The 13,881-nt window shown below is 41.1% G+C and overlaps 1 protein-coding gene across 1 annotated transcript in view; it reads right to left on the reverse strand.

The window, feature by feature from the left end:
• Window positions 1-13,445, reverse strand: part of IL20RA (interleukin 20 receptor subunit alpha) — a 39,077-nt gene extending 25,632 nt beyond the window's left edge. Inside the window, exon 1 of the mRNA XM_077144122.1 lies at window positions 13,352-13,445. The gene's annotated coding sequence lies outside the window, so the exon portion shown is untranslated. The remainder of the gene's footprint in view (window positions 1-13,351) is intronic.
• Window positions 13,446-13,881: the final 436 nt, after the last annotated feature.

Genomic DNA, 13,881 nt, shown 5'->3' on the forward strand with positions numbered 1-13,881 from the left:
GCCCACAGTCCCAACAGACAGCCACGGGGGCCAGGAGGCTGGAACTTTCATCTTCTAATTTCCTGGCCAATATTCTATGCCTTCTATCTGGGGTCTTTGCTATAGGCCCCTTCTTTCCATTTCTATAGAAGCATTTTTGAGCATAACTCAGTATGGTGGTTTCTTTTAATTCATAAGGAAATGTTTAATAGTATTTACTTTGTTCATTATTGATTGGGATTTTGAAGGATCTCAGTTATGAGCTCAGACTTTCCAATTGGACCAATGAAGATAAAGTCTATAGCATCCACCCAAAGCCCTGATGGAAAAGTGAGCCGTTATTCAACAGGTGAACACTGCTCCCTATGACAAGTAGATGCTTAGATATTTTTGAGGCTGACCTGGACTAGGACTAGACCTCTTCAGGGCTGAAATGAGCCTGGATAAAGCTGTGCAATTAAATACAATAGAAAGAACAGGTGCTCCAAGGGGGTACAGGTCTTGCTGAAGACCAGCTCTTTGCATTATTTCGACAACTGTGTCACTAAGATGTAAAAAGATTATGCTCAGGATAAAAGCAGAGCAGCAATGAAGAGGCCATTCATGGAGAAGAGTCAAAGTTACTTCCATCAACATAATGCAAACCAGGTGGCTTCAAACAACACACATTTACATTCTCATGGTTTCAGGGGACAGAAGTCTGGAATCGGGGTGTGGGCCAAGCCCTCTCCCTCTGAAGCCTCTAGGGGAGGACACTTCACTGTCTCCACTAGCTTCTGGAGACCCAAGCATTCCCTGGCATGTGTCAGTATCACTCCAGTCTCTACCCCTTGTCTTCACATGGCCTTCTTCTCTCTGTCTGTGTCTTCTCTTCTTACAAAGATGCCCGTTCAATGGATTTAGGCCCACCCTAAATAGGATGATTTCATCTCATGATCCTTAACTCATGATCTGTGTAGATCCTGTTCCCAAATAAGGCCCCATCCGGGAATCCTGGTGGACATGAACCTTGGGGGGATGTTATTTCCCCACTATAACACTATTGCATGGACAACACTGGAATCTCTTTGGAGACAGCACTGACAATGGCTCAACTGGAGATGTGCCTCTTGCTCTTGTTCATTAAAGCTAACAGAGCCTTCGAAGGACATGTCTCAGGAAGGGGGATATGGCACCCAAGACACCAACCTGGTATTAGAAAACAACAGCTTTGTGGTTTGACTCAGTACTGCAAAGAGCCACCAACCAGAGTGGCTTGTTGAGACTGTCAGTGACCTTGAGGTCAGGCTGTCTTACAGCCACGAAACTCCTTATTCCCAGCCATCCAGTAGTTATCACCCACAGGAAAATTATCCATTTCGTGGGATTCTGTTTGTTGTTGTATAGTCAATTTGCTGAATTTTAATTTTATAAGGATGAAATATAAGTATAAATAAATATCAGCCTTCTGATAACTTATAGATAGAATATGCATAGAGCAAGATTTAGTTTTATTTTTTTGCTAATATTTTAAATTTAAAAGACCCAGATTTATATCGAATTTTAATTGTTTTACATAATGTGGATGGTGACCTACCACATATCCTAGGTGTTAATGTTTATTTAAATTATATGGTTTCCCTTAAGTCTTTGGAGCACTTATTCATAGTATGACATTAATTTGGACATCTAGTTTATTCTCTGATGCATCTTATTTCCTTAAGTACGGAGGATTTTTTTCTGCTTTTAACATTTTATTATGGCAACTTCCAACCAAACAGAAAAATAGAGAATACCTGTCCCCATGGTCTTTTTATTCCTGGATCATTTTGAACTAAATCGGAGGAACACGTCATTGCATCTCCCAAATACTTAAGAATGCATCAAAAATAATAGTAAGGTTATCTCTTTACATGACCATAAAGATATTAGCACACCAAACAAAATAAATAACAATTATTTAGTTTAATAACTTGAACCATAACTCAACTTTCTCCAATTTCTTAATACTGTCTTTTTTTTACAACTGTTTTGTTTAATCAGGATCCAAACAAAGACCATTGTTCTTATTTAGTTGTTATGCCTCTTAAGTGTTCTTTAATCTAAAACAGCCTCTTCCCCCTTTTGCTTGTCATTAACTTGTTTGAAGAAACCAGGCCTATAGAAGGTCCCACATTCTGGATTTGGCTCATTGGTTTGTGTGGTGTGGATAACCTGTTTCTTTCCATTTTCTTTCATTTTTAAAAAAGATAATCTATTTTTATTAGAGAAGTAGTAGATTTACAGGAAAATCGTGGGAAAATGCAGAATTCGAGTATACCACTGTGCTGGTTGGAAACTGTTGTGTACCCCAGAACAGCCATGCTCTTTAATCCTAATTCAATATTATTGGATAGAATCTTTTTGATTAAGTTGTTTCCATGGAGATGTGACCCAGCCAAATGTGGGTGGGATCTTTTGATTAGGTGGTTTCCATAGGGATATGTCTCTACCCATTCAAGGTGGGATTGCTTACTAGGGTCCTTTAAGAGGGACCCATTTTGGAAAAAGCTTCAGAGCCAACACAAGACCCAGATATTCTGAGGTGCAGAAAGTAATTGCCCCTGGGAAACTGTTTGATACCAGAAGCCAAAGACCCAGCAGAAACAGCCACATGCTTTCTCGCTGATGGAGGTGTTCCAGACCCATTGGCCTTTCTTTGAGTCAAGGTACCTATCTCTGGATGCCTTAATTTGGACATTTTTGCGGCCTTAGAACTGTAAACTTGCAACTTAATAAATTCCCTTTTTAAAAGTTATTCCATTTCTGGAATATTGCATTCAGGCAGCATTTAACAAACCCAAACAACCCCCATCAATTAACAGTTTGCATTAGTGTGGCGCCTTTGCTACAAATGATAAACGAATATTATTGTAATTGTATTATATTTATAGCCCATAGTTTATATTAGGGTTCACTGTGCTGTAGAGTCCTATGGTTGTTTTAAAATATCCATTCTAGCAATATAAATGCAAAGTAAATTTTATTGTTTGTATTATATACAAATACATAATAAAGTAGGGCTAACTGTATTCACAGTGCTCTGCTACCATCCACCATCTACTAGCCAAATTTATCCATCAGCCCACAGAAATGCTTTAGCAATGAAGCATTAATTTCCCATGCCCTATCCCCTTTGCAGCCCCTGCTAACCTCTATTCTAGTTTCTGACTCTATAAATGTGCTTATTCTAATTATTTCATGTCAGTGAGATCACACAGTATTTGTCCTTTTTATCTGGCTTATTTAACTTCATATGATGTCGTCAAGGTTCTTCCATGTCGTGACATGTATCAGAAGTTTATTGTTTTTTATGGCTAAATAATGTTCCATTGTGTTTTTAGAGGACATTTTGTTTTTCCATTCATCGGTTGATGGACACTTGGGTTACTTCCATCTTTCGGCAATTGTGAATAATGCTGTTGTGAACATCAGTGTGCAAATATTTGGTCAAGACTCTGCTTTCAGTTCTTTGCTGTATGCATGTAGAGGTGGGATTGCTGGGTCACATGCTAATCCTATACTCAGCTTACTGAGGGGCTGCCAAACTATGTTCCATAGCGGCTGCTCCATTTCACCTTCCCGCCAACAATGAACAAGTGTTCCTCCACGTCCACTCCAATGCTTGTTATTTTCTATTTTAATAGTAGCCATTTTAGTGGGTATGAAATGGCATCTCATTTGGCTTTGATTTGCATTTCTCTAATGGTTAATGATGTTGAGCATCTTTTTATGTGCTTTTTGGCAATTCATGATTCTTCTTTGGAGAAATTTATATTCAAATCTTTTGTCCATGTTTTAATTGGGTTGTAGGATTATAGAGTTGTAAGATTTTCTTTATGTATTCTAGATATTAAATACTTATCAGATATATGGTTTCAAAATATTATCTACCATGCTATAGGCTGTCTTTTTACTTTAATAATGAAGTCCTTTTGATGCAAAAAGGTTTTTAATTTTGATGAGGTTCCATTTATCTACTTTTTTCTTTCATTGCTCATGCTTTTGGTATAAAATCTAAGAAACCACTGTATAACCTCAGATCCTGGGGATGTTTCCTATGTTTTCTTCTAGAGGTTTTATAGTTTTGATTCTTATAATTAGGTTTTTGAATTATTTTGACTTAATTTTTGTATATAGTATGAGATAGAGGTCCACCTTTTTTCTTTTGCTTGTAGAAACACAGTTTTCCAAGCACTGTTTGTTGAAGACACTATTCATTCCCCATTGAGTGGAATTGGCATCCTTATCAAAAAACAATTGACCATAGATGTGAGGGTTTATTTCTGAATTCTCAATTTGTTTCCCTTGTTCTCTATGTCTGTCCTTGTTCTAGTACCATGCTGTTTTAAATACTGTAGCTTTGAAATAAGTGTTAAAATCAGGATGTGTGATTCTTCTAACTTTGTTCTTTTTCAAGATGGTTTTGGTTATTCAGGGCCAGTGATCTCTCCATGTAATTTTTTTTTTGGGGGGGGTGCATAGTCTGGGAATCGAACCTGGCTCTCCCATATGAAAGGTGGGCGTCCTAACCACTGAACTACCCATGCACCTTATTCCATGTAAATTTGATGGTTGATTTTTCTATTTCTGCAGAGAGCTGTTGGAATTTTTATTGGGATTGCATTGAATCTCCAAATCACTCTGGGTAGAGCTGACAACAATATTTGGAATTCCAATCCAAGACCATGAAATGTACTTCCATTTATTTAGTTTTTTAATTTCTTTTAGCAATGTTTTGTAGTTTTCCTTTACATCCTTGGTTAAATGCATTCTTAGGTATTTGATTACTTTAGTTGCTAATGTAAGTGGAATTTTTTTCTAGATTTTTTCTTCAGATTATTCATTATTACCATATAGAAACATATTGATTTTTACATGTTAATGTGTATCCAGCCAGTTTTCAGAATTCATTATTAGCACTAGTAGCTTTGCTATGAATTTTTCAGGACTTTCTATGTGTAGACCTATGTCAGAAGCAGATAGGGAAAATATAGTTCTTCCTTTATAATTTGGATGCCTTTTATTTCTTTTTCTTATCTAATTGCTCTGGCTAGAACTTCTGGTACAATGTTGAATAACAGTTGTGACAGTGGGCATCCTTGATCTTTCAGTCTTTCTCCACTGAGTATGATGTTAACTGAGGAATTTTCATAAATGCCCTTTATCATGTTGAGTAATTTTCTTGAATTCCTACATCACGAAGAAGTGCTGGATTTTGTCGATTGCCTTTTTCTTGTGTCAGTTGGGATGGTAATGTGGTTTTTTTTCCTTCATTAATGTGGTATGTTACATTAATTGATTATCTTATTTGAACCACCGTTGTATACCTGGGATAAATTTTAGGCTCTGCTTTGGGATCTTTTTTTTCTTTTTTGATGTAAGGATTTAGAGCTTAAATATCCCTCTCAGCACTGCCTTTGCTGCATCCTATAAGTTTTGGTATATTGTATCTTCATTTTCATTCATCTGAAGATATTTCCTAACTTCCCCTGTGATTCCTTCTTTGACCAATTAATTGTTTAAGAGTGGTTACGTTGCACATGCTAGTGAATTTTCAAATTCTTCCTCTATTTCTAACTTCATTCCATTGTGGTCAGAGAAGATAAAGTACAGGATTTAATATATTTGAATTTATTATGTCTTATTTTGTGACTTAAAATATGGTCTATCCTTGAGAATGTTCCATATGTTTTAGAGGAGAAAGTATATTCTGCTGCTATTGGATGAAGAATTCTGTAGTTGGTTTATAATATTGCCGTGGTCTTCTATTTCCCTATTGATTTTTTGTCTAGATGTTCTGTCCTTTATTGAAAGACCTTTGTTGAAATCTCCTACTGTTAATGTATAACTGTCTATATCTCATGTCAGATTGGCTAAATTTGCTTTATATATTTGGAGGCTCTGTTATTAGTGTGTATATAAATTGTTATGTGAGATGGGAGAAAAAATATGGAACTATTGAACTTTACCATCAGGGAATCTCCTGATACTGTGTCAGACTGTAGAGACACCCAAATCAATAGGCCAAGCCCTTGATCTTGAGGCTTACGCTTGTGAAACTTATGTAGGTAGCAGGGAAGCTTAGCCTACCTATAGGTATGCCTAAGACTTACTTCTGGAGGACCTCTTTTGTGACTCAGATGTGGCCTCACTCTCTCTAAGCCCAACTCTGTAAGTGAAATCATTGCCCTCCCTCTTACATGGAGACATGATATCCAGGAGTGCAAGTCTCCCTGGCGACGTGGGAGATGACTCCCAGGGATGAGTCCAGCCCGGCACCATGGGATCAACAATTCTATCTGACCAAAAGGGGAGAAAGAAGTGTAACTAATAAAGTATCAGTGGCAGAAGGGTTCACATAGAGTCAAGAGGCTACTCTGGAGGCTACTTTTATGCAAGCTTCAGTTAGACATTGCTGCCTATCATAACTTGCCAAACCCCAACCAAAACCATTCCAGCCAATCCTAAAGAACACCTAGGGCAATATATAAGATTCCACAAGGATTCCATACACGAGGGTAACTTTCCAGAAACCTACAACCTCCAGATGGGCCTCTGGACCAGATAAGTCCTGAAACCTAGCCCAGCCTCTCCAGAACATCAGATAGTTCCATCTCCCTCCCCATATTATTGACAGACCCTTCCAACAGGAAAAAGTTAGAATGGCCATAGCCGAAACACCCCTAAAGGGAGTGATAGAAAGATCAAAGGTGATGGTGGAGTTATACATAGAAGCTAGGATTTAACAAATGAATATGATTACTGAATCATTAAATTGCTATCTCTTTTAGTCTCTAGTATCTTAGAACAGCTAGAAGTCAAAACCTAAAATTGTGGAATTTTAACCCATTAAATTCAGAGTTTTAACCCAAACTCTGAAACATGTTCTACAATTGTTTTTTTTTTGTATATATGTTATTTTTCACAAAAAAGAAAAAAAAAGTTGATTGTGATGATAAAAAAATATTTAAGCCTTCTAGCCTCCTATATTCTGGAGCAGCTAGAAGGAAAAATCTGAGAGGATCATATGGTAGCCCATGACAAACACTGGGATCTGTCCTAACAAAAAGTGCTTTGAAAACTATTGCTTTTTTCCTTCTTTTTTTTGTATATATGATATCTTATACAATAAAAAAGTTGAAAAAAAGAATATAATCACTGCCTCATATTTTGAAACAATAATTAATTAATAATAATTACTAACAATATTAATATATTATATTAATAATACTATAGAATTAACTATAATATTCTGTTAATGTTAATGGCATTTGAAGTGCTCTGTCAAAACAATTGCAGTTATGTAAAACATTAAATCAGCGCCCCCAATATACTATACATATATATATATATATATATTATATATATATATATATATATATATATATATATATATATAATATATATATAAGTGCACACGCAGGGCTCTGTGCATGCTTTCGCAGTTCTCCTCTAGGCATGCACACAGCCCTGCATGTGCATTTGGCCTTCCAGAGTCCTAGGAATACACTGGAGCTTTCCAAAGCCCCCTATGACATCTCACTCCCCAGCTTTCCCACTTAAGTTTTTGGGTCAGCTTCCTGTATGTGCCAACTGGTATCAGCATCTCAGGCAACTGCAGTGTTAAACACATGGCACGATTGTTTTTGATAATGCCATGATCTAGGACTGTTCACACAGCTGGACTTCTGTGTCATGCCACTTAAAGGAAATCCCCGAGAGCAAAGCTTTTCATGGAACTGCCATTCAGGTCAAATAGTGACAACTTTTCTGGGATGGGAATTTTTGAGAGTTCTAAACCCATTATTTCACCATCAGCTGCTTTTAGACTGCTGTTTTTCACAGCTACCATGATAGTGAGGGAATTTATTTTCAAGGCTAACATGGTGTAGGGGAAGAAGGAAATGGTTCTAGGAAATGTTAACACATCACAAACCTACCATTCTTACTGGAATTCTGCTGTCTTTCTCAAAATAAACTTCCTTTATGTTACTATTTTTTTTTAAATGTACGAACTAGGTTGCATGGGTGGCTCAGTGGTAGAATGCTCGCTTTCCATGCGGGAGACATGGGTTCTTTTCCAGACCATGCACACCCCCCACCCCAAAGTATGAACCAAACTTTGCAATGACAAATAGAGTATTTAGTGGATAATTTCTGACATATTACAACATATGTATTTCAATTGAAAATGAAGGGAGGCACTGGGCTGGAATTATATGGATAGTTCTGCTTTAAGTATGAAAGTAGTCCCTGCTGGAGCAATGGGAGAGGATTTTGCAGTTGCAGTGCTATCCTTAGAGGAGCAAAGGAGGAGGGCTGAATTCTAGGAGAGGTCAACCCCTCTGGTGAAGACATTTAAATGTCACCAGTCTTTATTAAGCAGCTATTGACATCTCTTCCCTACTTTCACATTTTAGAAAGTACAAGGGAAAACAATCTCTGCCCTCAACGTACTTTCAGTGTGACACTTCTGCAAAATTCCCTTTGACCATGGAGGCAGACTACAAAATAGGTCAAGGAAGAGGAATTACGGCATGGAGCTGGGAGAGGCAATGGTTTTTACTTTAGAAGCAACCCAAAGCTCATGGATCCAGCTGATGAGCTTTCAGGTCTTTGAGAGTATCTTAAAGGTACGCTGCTTGCATGTATCTTTTGTCAAAAATGAGCACAGTGTTTATTGAAGAGAAAAAGGAATGCTCTAAGGGCTGCCAAGTCACTGAAAGCAAAGAGGAGGGGATTGGTGTAGGGCAAAATAAACACATGGGGAAAATAATTATCAACAAAAGCAGTTACCAAAATATCCCATGTTCCCCCCAATACAAATACAGCTGTTTGGGGGGGGAACTTTGGATTATCCACAGAGAGGAGCCTGGATGAGAAGCATAGATGGTGAGAATCACGAAGGCTAAGGCAAATTTACTCACCAGTGTGTACAGTCTGAATTCTACCTTCCTTGAGTGGGCATTTAATTAGGCATGGATGAAATGACTGAAGTGGTTGGGCTGAGGCTATTTTGGTGACTCAGAGTGCGATGTAGTGACCACCACACTCCAAAAACAGAACCATTTGTGTAGAGATCATGTTTATAATCAATACAGTTTCTTTGCAGAAAAGAGCATCCTTAGTCGCTTTAAATAACACCACTTGCAGGTATCTAGAAAGCCAGATCCACAAAAATGAAATTGTATGAAATTCTGAGTTTTAAATGAGGGGTCTGGGTGGGTATCTCATAGGAAAAAGAAAAAAGGAAGGCACCTTTTAGGCACCAGGGACCTCATGTTCCCTAAGAACTGCTGAATCTTTCAAAGACAGACCCTCCAGTTTCAGTGTTTACAATGTAATAGACCAGCCATGGCATCACCATCCGTGTGGAGTCAGCCCTGGAGGCTACAGAACGACTGATCTCATATTGAACATATCAGGAGAAAAGAGGGGCTTGCCCTACATGATGCCTAATGAACAGAGGTGGCTGAAGTATGCACTGACTGAGAAGTAGATTGGCAAACAATGGTGTATACATGTGATTGAATATTGTGTTGCTACAAGAAGGAATGAAAGTTATGAGGCACACAACACTGTGAATGAACCTGTGGGATATGTGGTGAGGCAAAATAAACCATTAAAAAAGAAAAAAAAAAAAAAAAAAAGAGGGGCTTGCCCTAACCTAACTGCAGGGTGGTTATCTAAGAGACAAGAAGACACAGAGGAAATGAGATTGTTTTATTCAGTCTTCTTGACAGCTTGCTCTATGTAGTTTCATCTGCTTAGAATGAAGACCAAGAATGGCTGAAAATTCATGGGGTCAAGACCTTCCACGTTAAATGGACGAACTTTTTACTAGTTGGAAAACTTCATTGCCTTCAACCGGCATTCTTTTGTTCTCCAATTTTATAGGTTAATGATATAACTTGGAATTACAGTGATTGAATTATTCTTTGGTACCTTTTGTGTCATGTAATCATAAAAGTGAACCAAGAAAAAGTAACAACGATGTAGAAATAGCACAAGAATAATGATGCCGTGCAATATTATAATTAAGATGGATAAAATTACTTCACTTTATGAAATATGCGCTACATTATGCTACAATTAACACTTAGATGCCACTTTTCTTTTTTTTTAATCATCATAGAAATAAACAATTCAATGATACCTGATAAAATTGTATTTCGGCATGGCCACAGTGGCTCAGCAGGCAGAGTTCTTGCCTGCCATGCCGGAGACCCAGGTTCAAATCCCTGTGCCTGACCATGCAAAAAAAAATGTATTTTTAAGAAAAAAAAATGCAGGTAGAAATATCATGTATATAATGAAAGATATTTTTAACCAAGAAGTACAAACTTACTGAGTAACTATTTTGTGAATGGTTCTATGCCAAGCCATACAAATGGCAACATGGATATGCAATTTTATTTAAAATATTCTGAAAATAGTTCATTGTTTTATGTTGAAATGTTTATACTAAAACATTACTTAATTTTATAGCATTTGTAATTCCATTTGCCCATTACCTTTGTTCAAAGTTTATTCTTCAGTGGAAAACATGTATCCTACCTCAGGGCTGTTTTCTAGGGCAGAAATCCTGCCTTTCCTGAGTTTATTCTGTAGGGATCTCAATCGACAGTACAGCAGTAGGTGCACCCACTCAGAAGAATGAGGCTGAAGTTTCTGGTGAAACCTGCAGTCAAACACTTGGATTTGGGGTATATGCCGGGGAAGGGCTTCATGCTAACCAATGGGGAACACACATGTATGATATACCAGAAATGTCCCCTCTGCCTCCAAAGATGATGGGAGAAAAGGTGGAAAAGGAAATAAGTTTGCTTTATGTAAGAACATTTAAGTGAGCAAATCCTGCATTAGTTGCAGTATAGATTCCAGATGAAGACCTGGTACTCATTAGTAGACACATGATATGTCTAGAAGAAGGTATGCTGTGTTGAAGCATAACTTGGAAATAATTTAGCTTTGAAAATTAACTTGGCTGGTAAAGTCAAGGCTTTCCCTTTGGAAAAACTGTGAAGTAGAAAAGAACTACTTAGAAATTAATGATGATGCTGTTAGATGAAAAAAAGAAAAGAGCAGAGTGCAATAGAGTAAGAAAGAAGGGGATATAAGAAAATACACGCGTATCTACTCCTCTGTGCAAAAGCAATCAGGAAGGGTGAACCAGAAACCAAAGCCAAGGGTTATCTTTGGGGGGGCTGTGTGCAAGCGAAGGTGCTAGCAGGGATGGGGGAGGGGCAGGGGACACTGCTCGGAGCAGAGCTTCTTGAGACCCAAACACACAAGAAGCTGCCTTCCTCTACCCTCTCTTTCGCTCTGTAATGCTGGCCGTGGTTCTTTATCTTCACTGTGGAATAAGACATGGGCACAGGCCAACAAAGCGGAGTTTGACAAGCCGTGGGGAGAAACTTCCTGGTGAGAAAGCTCATTCCTCAGAGTGAAGTGGATGCATATGTCTCCTGAGCCTTGAGGGCAGTCTAGACATTCCAAATTTCTTTTAAATCAGCCTAAAATTAAACACCAGGATTTTCCTAAAATGTTGAAACCCTGTTGAATTTTTTTTCTTTCTTACTGGATGTTTTGGCATTATACTGTCTGATCCAAAAACTGAACTGTGTTACTTTGAATTTTTGGAGAAAAATGTTCGGACAACTAAAACATTGATGCTTTCATCTACCCAAGGATAGCAACAGCCTCCAACTCTTAGAAAACCCACATTGTTAAACAGATTTTGCGAGGGATTGGTTAAGACAAAAATCCCTCTCTATTAAGAGGCAGCCACACACCCTCTACTCTGGTTTTCCAAGCTGTCTGGAGGAGCCCAGAGACCCAGAAGAGGACAGAAATGCTCTAAGAGGAGCTAAAAGGTTCCTTCTGTTTTGTTTGCTTTGAAGTCAACAACATTCCTCCCTTCTAATGCCGGTCTACCAACCCAATGAGAGGGGAACGGGTTTTACTGATCGCTTCAATTAAACACAGACACAGCACGGAAACTAAGCAAATTCATGTTTGTTAGTGGAAGGTTCAATATTTGCATAAGTCAGGAGAGGTCTCTTCCCATTCAGCTTACCTTGGAAGGTTTACGGATGAAATAACCATAATTCCTGGTAAATTTAGGATTAAAAAGAGAAAGTTTTCATGCCTATATTTAATGTTCAGAAAAATCTCTGAGATCTGTATGCCCATTTTTCTTATCTTTGCGATTTCACGGACAAGTTTTTTCCTGCCTTCAGTTATTGCTCAGTTCTGGGTTAAAAGGCATAGAAGCCAGATATAAGTCTGTATAAAGTAGCATTCTCGAAGATTGTTTGGTTTTGTTTTGCTTTTAATTAAAAAAAAAAAAAGGATCCCAATGGCTTGCCTTTTACATTTTTGTTTGTTGTTTTACATCTTTTTCACATATACCAGAAAGGCAGAAGATAAATGGAAATTGGTTAATGAGTCACCGAGGTTTATTGAATTTCAATTGGTAGAGTTGAAACTTAAACAACAAGAACAAAAGCAGTACTAATGTTTCAAATCAGTTGCCCTACTCCCTGCAAAAATCATTGAAAAGTTTTGTTATTTTTGAAAAACCAAGAAGTCCGAGCTGTAAAGGAAAAACGACGCCCCAGGAAAGGGGCTCTTCCCTCAGCAGAGCCTTCCAGGGAGTTTGATCCCGCGCGGAGGGGAGTTCCCGGTGGCAGGGGGACCGGTCGGCGCGGCTGCCGCGCTGGTGGCTGGAGCGGGACGGCCGGAGAGGGCGCCCGGAAGTCACGAGCGGTGAGCGACGCCCGGAGCAGCCACTTTCAAACTGACCCAATCTCCGCAAAGCCAAGTGTGAAACGCCGAGCCCTGCGAACTTGACCTAGCCCCAGGCCGCGAGAGGCGGTGGCCGGCAGTGTGCTCCGGGGGTCGGGAGTCCGCGCAGTACCAGGGCCGGGCGCAGGCGGTGCGGTACCTGCCCCACCGTCGCGAAACCCGGCGGCGGGAGGGAGTCAGACTGCGAACCGCAGAGGCAACGCCTGGCCAGCTCCCGGACCTGTCGGTCCAATAAGGAGCCTGCCCCCTACCTGTCCGTCCTGCCCGGGGCCTGCCCCGCCCCCCCACCTGTGGGTCCTGCACCTGGCATGCCCCCCTACCTGTCTGTCCTGCACGGGGCCTGCCCCTCTACCTGTCCGTCCTGCCCGGGGTCAGCCCCCCCACCTGTCCGCCCTACCCGGGGCCAGCTCCCCTACCTGTCCGTCCTGCCCGGGGCTCCCCCTACCTGTCGGTCCTGCACCGGGCCTGCCCCCCCATCTGCCCGTCCAGTGCAGGGCCTGCCCCCCTACCTGTCCGTGCGATACCGGGCCCGTCCCCCTACCTGCGCGTCCCCACCGGGCGGCCAGGAGCAGCAGCAGCGGCAGCAGCAGCAGGGCCCGGCGGCCGGGCGCCCCCTCGGCGAGTCGCAGCGCCCACATGGGCGGCGGGGCCGGCTCACATTTCGCAGCACCCGCCCTGCCCGCCGCCTCCCGGGCAGCGCCGCGGCGCCCTGGGCTCTGCGTGGGGCGCTCCCGGGCGGGGGCGCAGGAAGCGGCGCCGCGGCCCCCGCCACCCACCCTTCCGCGCCGGGACGGGCGCGCCGCGAGCCGAGGGGCCCGGAGCCGGGGCTGCTCGAGCTGGGCGACCGCGCGACCGGCGGGCCTCGGAGGCGTGTATCGGCGCCGCTAGGGGTTTCGTCTCCTCTCCGGCGGTTTCAGGGCCCCATTGGGGAGGCCAGCGCTGCAGGCAAGAGGCGAGGAGGCGGGCGCGAGGACAAGCGATAATGGCGTCCAGGTCTGATGGGCGCTTCTCCAAGACAGCTGAAATGTCAGGGGCCCACACCGCGAGGTAAATGGAATGCTTGTCTGTTGT

This window comes from Tamandua tetradactyla, chromosome 25 (assembly GCF_023851605.1).
Source record: "Tamandua tetradactyla isolate mTamTet1 chromosome 25, mTamTet1.pri, whole genome shotgun sequence".
NCBI lineage: Eukaryota > Metazoa > Chordata > Mammalia > Pilosa > Myrmecophagidae > Tamandua > Tamandua tetradactyla.